General features: G+C 36.4%; 1 pseudogene; it reads left to right on the plus strand.

Moving 5' to 3' along the window:
- The first annotated feature begins 5,326 nt into the window (after positions 1-5,326).
- On the plus strand, positions 5,327-6,240 carry LOC142169871 (mitogen-activated protein kinase kinase kinase 20-like; annotated as a pseudogene).
- Positions 6,241-9,962: the final 3,722 nt, after the last annotated feature.

Here is a 9,962-nt window from a genome sequence, read left to right on the forward strand (position 1 = left end):
TGCCCTCTTCATAGGCTTACCACGAACACTGGTGGAGAATTATCTCTCCCAAGCAAATTTCTTCTTTTGTTATGCTGACTCAACACTATTGAGCTGACCCATTTCTTAACATACTCTTTGATTCTTCTTTGGGGTAACCCTTACCCCTATTTATACATAACGATCACAAAAGTAGAGCTACATACAGACAAATCTTGGCACGAATCACATAGTCCAGAATCTCGTCAACAACTGTACTTCCTCCAAAGCACCCCAAAATTCGCAACCGTGACGTCTACGCTAAGTAGACCTTCTGTAAATTTAGAGTTGTTTCTATAATGCCTTTGGTACTGAAGTATAGGATTATTAAGGAGGCGGACATACCGCAAGTCCCAACCTTATCCTCTACAAAATCTCAGGCCTTAAACATGTGTAAATTTTAGGGAACCTTTCAGTACCACATATATATATTTCAGGCCCAAAACCGATATAATACATGACCCCGCAATCCACCTATTGATAGTGGACGGCGTGAAGTCATAGGTCACAACGTCCAATGATCCACAATAATAACCTTCATAACTCATATAAATCAACCAGACGCCAATGTCCGTTGCACCCCGCACATGATTCACTAGGTGATCTCTCAATACGCCCACATCTTCAGTCGCAACCACACGTTAAGGCAATGTTTGAGCATCTCTGGCTCCCTCGTAGTCTATCTGCGGCATCACGAACCGTCGATGCACAACTGATATTGAGTGCGCAATGTCATACACGAGTGGATACAAAGGAATATGAGATATATGTTTCAAGCTAAATCAATGCCGCACGATAAGGAATCAAAGAAGTGAATATTTTCCTAACAGTTCCATAGCCTCTCGAAGATAAGTACAGACGTCTCCGTACCGATCCACAAGACTCTACTAAACCTGCTTGTGACTCATAACACCTATGAACCTAGTGCTCTGATACCAACTTGTTACGACCCCAAATTCCCTCCGTATGATGTCGTGATGGCACCTAGTCTCTAAGACTAGGTAAGCCTATCAATGCGAAATAATAATAAATATCTGAAATAAATAAACTACAATTCAAACAATTTCAACTCCCAAAACCCGGTAGAAATAAGTCACAAGCTTTTAAGAATTTATTCTCAATGTCTCTATATGTCAAGGTCTAGATAAAATATAAGGAAGCAACATAAAATGATAGAAGGGGACTCCGGAGTCTGCGGACGCTGGCAGATATACCTCGAAGTCTCCGTGCGCAGGTAACTCAATGACGTCTAGGCTGGTAAAATGTACCTGGATCTGCACAAAAAGATGTGCAGAAGCGTAGTATGAGTACACCACAGCGGTACCCAGTAAGTGCCAAGCCTAACCTCGGTAGAGTAGTGACGAGGTCAGGTGAGGCCCTACCGGAATATAATAATGGCATGGTAAAATGTTTATCAATGTAGTAAAATAAAATGACATTGAAAATGAATCAAATAGTATGTCACATTTAATGACACCAAATAATTGCAAATAATATCTCGTGGAAATCAAAACAGAATTTTCTTCAACTTTATGAAAATCACAATAATAATCAAAGGCAACTACGACCATAAATCAATATCAACAAGGGCACTCCCGAGGTACCGCCTCGTAGTCCCAAATCATAAATAAATTCACAATATCTCATTTTCTTATATCACCGCGGGAGCCTTCACAATTTATTTAAAGAAAATATTTTTTCCGAAATAGCATCCCGCGTTTTAGCCACCCTTATAACACCGCATGACTTCTAGTAGTTCCCCTACTAGCCACGCGTATCAAGACACCCTTATCTCACCGTATGCGTTTCAACACCCAGACCTTATACCACCGCATGCGTATCAATATCACAATATATCACAATTTGCACCTCAAGTGCTCAAAAAATTTAACTTGCCAAAATAATTCAACAACAATATTTTTTCACAATAAAGAGCTCACGGCTCATGCCAAAATAAATCATCAATAATAGTTTGCCACAATAAAGAGCTCACAGCTCATGCCAAAATAAATCATCAATAATAGTTTGCCACAATAAAGAGCTCACGGCTCATGCCAAAATAAATCATCAATAATAGTTTTTCACAATAAAGATCTCACAGCTCATGTCAAAATAATTCATCAATAATATTCTTCCACAATAAAGAGCTCACGGCTCCCTCACAATGAGTATAAAAATATTCAGGAGTAAATAATTTTGGAAAATAATATTTCAAAATCTTTACTACGTTGCTTCAATATCAAGTTTAAAAATGTCAAATACTTCATATTAATAATATTTAATTTAAAGAAAATCAACCTTCAAATAATGCACAGAATAAAAGAAACCAAGTTTCAACTAAATAGGTAAAACAATTAGTAAGAAAAGATCAAACAAATTTGAAGTATATATCTCACATCAATGATGAAGAATATAACAAGATAAAATAATTTAATAAATGCGCAACACTGATCTACACAATTTAAAAATATAATCTTTCGCAATTTAACCCGTGTACACACTCGTCACCTCGTGCACACGACTTTCAACACATTTAAATAATCACATCAATACCAATCCTAGGGGAAATTTCCCCCACACAAGGTTAGACAAGTCACTTACCTCGACTTGCTCCAATTTAACCAAATATTATGCTTTTTCCTCGAATTTCCGACTCCGATCGACTCGTATCTAGTCATAATTAATTCGATACAGTCAACAAAAATTATAGTAATCACTTTCATAAGAAAATATTACATTTTCATTAAAATCCGAAATTAGCTCAAAATTTTCCCGTGGGACCCACATCTCGGAATCCGGCAAAACTTATAAAATCCGATAACCCATTCAATTACGAGTCCACCCATACCAATTTTACCAAAATCCGATAACAACTCGACCTCCAAATCTTAAATTTTTATTTTTGGAAGATTTTGGAAAAATCTTGATTTCTTCCATTTAAATCCGAAATAAATAATGAATATGACCATGGATTTATGAAATATAATCACATTTGGATATAGAACACTTACCCAAGTTGAAGTCTTGAAGAAATCCTCAAAATCGCCCAAGAACCGTGCTCCAAAACTCCAAAACGAAATGAAGGAAATGACCATTTTTGGTCCTTAAGTTTCTGCCCCAAAAACACTATTCCGGTCGCTAAAAGTCCAATCCCGTCGCTAAAAGTGTCACATCTGGTCGCTAAAGGTGCACACCAGGACTATTTATACCAGCAGTTTTATTTCACTAAAAAGGCTCTAACTCCATCATACGAACTCGGAATTCGACGATTCTTGTTCCTATGAGTCACAAATAAAACTACAAACCCATTCGTTCAATCGAAACTCAATTCGAAGCTCATTTGCTCAATGTGATACCAATTTCGCTCGTTAAACAATTAACTCATATTTCGCGCTTAAAACTCAATCGCGACTTGATGAAATTAGACCAAACTTTCCAGATCACTCCTATAATTCATTATCAAAATGTCGAAAGTCTCGAAATCGAATTTCGATCTCTAGAACTAAAAATGAACTTTTGGATCATTACATGCTTATGTTGAAAACATCAAACTCTTCCTCGACAGCCTGTAGTGTATCAATTATAACTTCTTGTACTCAACTCCAACTGCCAAACGGTTTAAAGTTCTGCAAATTAGATACAAAGTACTACAAATTTTATGTTTTGCTCATCGCCCAACTCCTTATAGATTGCGAGATATAAGCTCCCAAAATCAGCCTTGTGCAGCAGAAATTTCTGGCGATGCACACTGCTGTAGCAAAAATCTGAAGTAGCAGCTTCAGTCAATCGATCATAACATTTTGTATAAATGTCTGAATGATAAATGATTTATCATTCCGAAAACTAGAATCAAAGAGCTACAATTTTCATGTTTTGAAAATGTTCAGATTCCTTATAGATTTCGAGATATAAGCTTCCAAAGTCAGCTCTGCGATTGCACCGGTTGCTGTCCAAAAACAGCTTATGCAGCAGAAAAATTCCAGCAGCTCCTTTTTGTCCGAAATTCATTCCGTTAACCTTCCGAAATCCACCCGAGGCCCTAGGTACCTTAACCAAATATACCAACATGTCCCAAAATACAATATGAACTTAGTTGAGGCTTCAAACCATGCCAAACAACGCCGAAATTACGAATCGCGCATCGAATCGAATTATGAGTTTTCAAATCTTCCAACTTCTATATTTTGCGCCGAAACATATCAAATCAATTCCGATTGACCTCAAATTTTGCACACAAGTCATAAATGACATAATGGATTTATAAAAAATTTCAGAATCGGATTTCGACCCCGATATCAAAAAGTCAACCCCTCGGTCAAACTTCCCAAAAATTTAACTTTCGGCATTTCAAGCCTAATTCTACTACGGACTTCCAAATAAAATTACGATCATGCTACTAAGTCCAAAATCACCATACGGAGCTGTTGGAATCATCAAAATTCTATTCCGGGGTCGTTTGTACATAATTTGACATCCGGTCACTATTTGAACTTAAACTTTTAATTTTTCATCAAAATTCCATATCTCTGGCTAGGGACCTCGGAATTTGATTCCGGGCATACACCTAAGTCCCAAATCACGATACAGACCTACCAAAATTGTCAAAATACTATCCAAGTCTGTTTGCTCAAAATGTTGACCAAAGTCAACTCAGTTGAGTTTTAAAGTTCTAATTCACATTTTAATCCATTTTTCACCTGAAAACTTTCTAAATTTAAAGATGGTAATGATTCGAGTAATGGTAAATAGTGCTTAGATCACATAATTAATCATTAAATTTAAAGATGACATTTTGGGTCATCACATTGAGACTTGACCAAATTTATTTTCTTTTTGCATAGCTAAAGCATAAATGAGAAAGAAAATTCAATTGCTACGTTGAACCATGTCCTTCATCGGCGAAATATAGCCCTAAAAATATGAGTGTTCAGGAAAGATTCCTTATATAGATTCGTGAACTTCTCATCAAATTTGTACCTATTAATTAACAGCTATTAGTAAGATTACTTGTAAAAATGGTAATCATTTGTTACAAATTACTACAATATAGGAAAAAGAGAAAAGAAACAAATTTTGGAAACTTTACAACTTTAGTTTCTCGGCCCTAAAATAAAAACCTAGCTTGTAACTCAAGAAACACGTAATCATATGTTAATAGGGAAAAGGAAAACTAGGTAACTCCTACTTATATATAAGTAAGTATAGCAATAACAGAAAGTTACCAAAACAAAACAAAAACCAGGTTATCAATTACTATTGAGAGCAAGAAAAAAATTGATTCAATGGCTGCGATCCAATAATATGGACGAGAGGCAAAACCATCGGAAGAGGCAGTTTTGGTATCGTCACTTCAGCAACAACAACAAACTTCTCCATTGATATTCCGTCGACAATCGCAGTAAAATTTGTCTTGTTTTCGCGTTCAAAGTCGTTATAGAAAGAGAGAGAATTACTACACGAGTTTCAAGATTGTGATCACGTTATTCGATGTTTCGGAGCTAATGTTACTGAAGAAGATGGGAAGATATTGTACAACATGTTACTCGAGTACGCGTCTGCTGGAAGTTTAGCTGATCGGATTGGTCAAAATTCAAGGCACGGGTTGCAAGATTTTGAGGTAAAACAGTACGCGAAATCGATTCTATTGGGGCTTAGTCATATTCATGGAAGAGGTTTTGTTCACCGTGACATTAAACCAGATAACATTCTTCTTGTTGGTACTGATAAAGTTGCCAAAATTGCTGATTTCGGGTTCGCGAAGAAGGTTGGAGGAGTAAAGAGTCAGAAAAGAAAGCACGGACTCAAAGGAACACCTATGTACATGGCGCCAGAATTAGTTCTTGATAACGAATACGGACCTGAAGCTGATATTTGGGCTTTCGGATGCACTGTCTTTGAGATGGTTACAGGGAAGACAGTATGGGATTGCAGTGAAGCTAACAACGTTGTTTATCTATTGTGCAAAATTGGAATGGGATCACCGGATTTGCAGAACAAAAGATTGTCAAAAGAGGCTGAAGATTTTCTGAAAAAGTGTCTTGTTAAGGAGCCGAGATCGCGATGGACTGCTGATATGCTATTAAAGCATCCATTCCTTCCATTTATAAAAGCAACGATCATTCTCTGATGGAGGCTAGATGGTAACATATTTTCCATCTGCATTAGCACAATGGCTCAAACCTATATATAGTGGCTTTTCCTCTAGCAATAGGATCGTGAAGCCAAAGTTTATCTAGCACCTTCTACACCAAAATTTTATCCCATCACGCCAGTTAATAGTTATTACAAACTACAGCTGCTGCCAAAGTTAGCCATCGTGGTAGAATTGTATAGTGACCACAACCAATCTATATGATTTATTGTATTGTGTATTGTGAGTGACAACATAGATTAGAAAAGAAAAAAAAAGTATCATGATATTAAAAATAGGCAAAATACATAAAGAGACTCAAAGTTAGGCTTCGAATATCTATCTCGCACTCCAAGGCATTATTTTTCTTTCTTTTTTATTTTGGATCACAAGTTGGATGGCTTATAAGGGAGTTTCTACCTTCTAAAAATGGAGTTTTCACTGCAGCTATTGACCTTGCTTAGGGTAGAGTTTCTACCTTCTATGTTTGATGAGATTATGTAGACTGAACAACTTTGAATTCACTCGACAAATTTTTCTTATTGATTAATTTGGACTATATGTATAAGTTTAAAATGACCCAACCTTAAGTTATGTTAATTTGTGCTTTTCCTAGATTGACAATCCAATCCGTCCAAGTTTTGACAGATTACACTTATGGCTCAACGATTGCAAACTAGGGTTAAGGCCCGGTCATATTCATGAAAACAATAATGCCTCTTTTATTTGCTTATCCTCTATTTTTATGGCTGCCATAAAAATCATAATACTGTTTAATTGAATGGTGTATTTGGTGTTGTTCTTGTTGGGGTGATAGCATGATCGTGGTGATGAGTTTGTGATGATGACGGAAGAGTGGAGGTGACTATGCATTAATTGGAGAAGAAGAAAGTGGGCCCCATATGAAATAAATAAAATAAAAATATAATTTTAAGAGCTTTCACACACCCAAAGTTGTGCGAAAATCAATCATTTTGCCATGTCAGCTCGTGGTGTCCATGAAACACACTTGTGCCAAGTTGAGATATATCAGTTGGAGTGTGAGATAGATATTTGAGGCCAATTTTAAGTCTCTTTATATATTTTGCCAGAAAAAAAAGAAAGTCGGGGGTTATCATTATATTTACGATAAAATAAGCATTTTTAAAATTTTATTAAATGTAGAAAATGTTTGTTTATCACCAAAGTTATAGATTACAAAAACGACATATTTTTTGTTTATAGTTTCTTTTGACAAGGTAGAATACCTTTATCACCATACAACTCCCACGCATATTCTCATGAGAGCTAGAAATTATTTACTTCATCTTGTCAATCTTCCAATTTATGCTTCAGACTTGACCCAATTTGTTTTATTTTTGCATAATTAACTAAATGAGAGAAAAATTCATATGGTACATTAAACCATGTCTTTCAACAGTGATAAATAGGCCTAACGTATAAAGGTCTGTCCGGAAAATAGTATTTCTCAACTATCAATCGACAGGACAATGATGCATATTTGAGAAAGCTTTTGGCGCTACAGAAATGGGAAAAGAAAAAAAAATAGAACTTTCACACAAGTCCCTTCTGAATAGAAAAAAAATATATATATATAATTCATGTCCTTTTATCCTTTGTTTGGGACTTACTAGAAAACAAAGGTATTCACATCACATGTTTTATGTCAAAATGGCAAAGCAACACGGTATACCTAGCATATTTCTTTTGCACGTATAGACGCAAGTGCTCGACAATAATACAGGCCATGAGTTGCATATGCCACAATTGTGATTTATAAATCGCATTTGTGAATTGCAACTTATAAATCGCATTTGTCAAATGCATTCTCCAGTTACGAGGTATAAGTTGTATTTGTCAATTGCATCAATCGATACCAATTATAGGTCACAGTTGGCAATTGCATTTATAAGTCTCCGAACTGCGATATATAGATGCATAGGTATCATGATTATTCATGAATTGCATTACTTATTCGCGATTTTAATTTTTTGGTGTGGCTTTGGGATTAAGACCTGGGGCGGATCCAGGCCGACCCACGTGGGGCTAAGCGGGTTCAATCGACCCTGCTTCTAAAAAAATAATACTATATATATATGTATAAAATGTGACTAAAGCAGCGTAAATATTATATAAAAATTATAATTGAACCCACTTGACAAAAGCTTTTGCTCTTGCAAAAGTGGTCAGAAAAGAAGAAATAAACCATAATGATAGCAGCATAGCCTAATATAACTGTCTTTGCAATCAAATAAAATTATTTTCCTCGTTTATATTTTGTAGTTTTCTTTATTTTACTTTATAGTATAAAACGGGAGCTTTGGAACAAAGGTAAAGTTGTATCTGTATGACCTATAAGTCATTGGTTCGAGCCATGGAAATAACCACTAATGTGTCTATTAGGGTAGGTTGTCTACATCATATCCCTTTGGGTACGACCTTTTCCCGAGCCCTGCGTGAACATGGAATACCTTGTGCACCAGACTGCCTTTTTTTTTTTTGAAAAAAATTATAGATTTGCATTAATCATCATCTTCTTCTTCTTCTTCTTCTTCTTCTTCTTCTTCTTCTTCTTCTTCTTCTTCTTCTTCTTCTTCTTCTTCTTCTTCTTCTTTTATTGTTACTAAATTCTTAGGTTTATGAATGTCCAATGTATGTCCTGACAGTTGGTTGGTTGATACCTTCCTAAGTCGCTAGGATTATAAGTCGCAGTTCTCAATTGCGACCTATAAGTCGCATTGGGAGATTGCGACGTATAAGTCTCAATTAGAAATTGTGTTTATAGTACCCGAATTGCGATATATCGTGATTATTAATGAGTGGCATTTTTTGATTGCGCTTTATGAGTCGCATTACCTAATCGCTATTTTAATTTTTGGTATCGCACTACTTCCAGTTAAATGCGCTTTGGGATTAAGATTTGCTCAATGTTTAACGGTAGCAATTGAAGCTTAACTGTTATCCTTTATCCTGTTTAGGAGCTCAAGTTTTATCGCTCGCTTATATTGATATTGTTTACCCTTAAAAACGGATAACAATTGAATTTATATGAGGTTTTAAGAATATGTGGATTAATTCAATTCAAGTGATTAATGACGTTAGATTAAGCAAATGAAAGACGTAATAAATGGTCAAACCAATGATAAGAGTTATCCCGAGCTCTGTTAATGGCTCAACGAGGAACCTGCCTTCGGTTCCGAGCTTGCACTTATGAGGAACTTATGAACAAAAATAAGAACTTTGAATAAATTTTAGAAACATAGAGAATAGGAGTAAATTGCCTTGGTATGCATGTTACAATGTATTCTATGAATAATAAGCTTTCCCTTTTATATAGTAGGTGAGTTTTACCCTAAGTACAATTCTAAGAAAGGTAAAAATATTCTATTTCGCTAATCACTGATTTTCTTCCAATACGGGCCGAGGTACACTCTGTGATATCCAGTTGGTCATGGACATCACGGACCTTTGTTAGTCGTGTGCAGCTGTTTGGTATTTCTCTCCAAAGTCTTGAGGCTCGAACCGAACCCGGAGGACGTGGTCCCGATGCTCCCGAGGGCAGGTGTTTTTCTCGAGCACCGATATAAGGGGCTCCTCGCTCTGACTCCGATTCCTTACGGTCACGTTCCTGCTCCGTTTGCCTCACAGGGAAACCCGGGTGCTCATTGGACTTGGTTTTACCCGTATACAGATAGTCCCTTTGTTTCTTAGAGAGTAGGCTTGCCGCAAAGATGAAAAACGACAGATGACTCCAGTTCCTTCCTTCGTACGTTACGACGAGGGAGCCGAACCGTCCCGTCAGTCGCATCGTTCT

The sequence above is a fragment of the Nicotiana tabacum genome, chromosome 15 (genome assembly GCF_000715075.1).
Source record: "Nicotiana tabacum cultivar K326 chromosome 15, ASM71507v2, whole genome shotgun sequence".
Lineage (NCBI taxonomy): Eukaryota > Viridiplantae > Streptophyta > Magnoliopsida > Solanales > Solanaceae > Nicotiana > Nicotiana tabacum.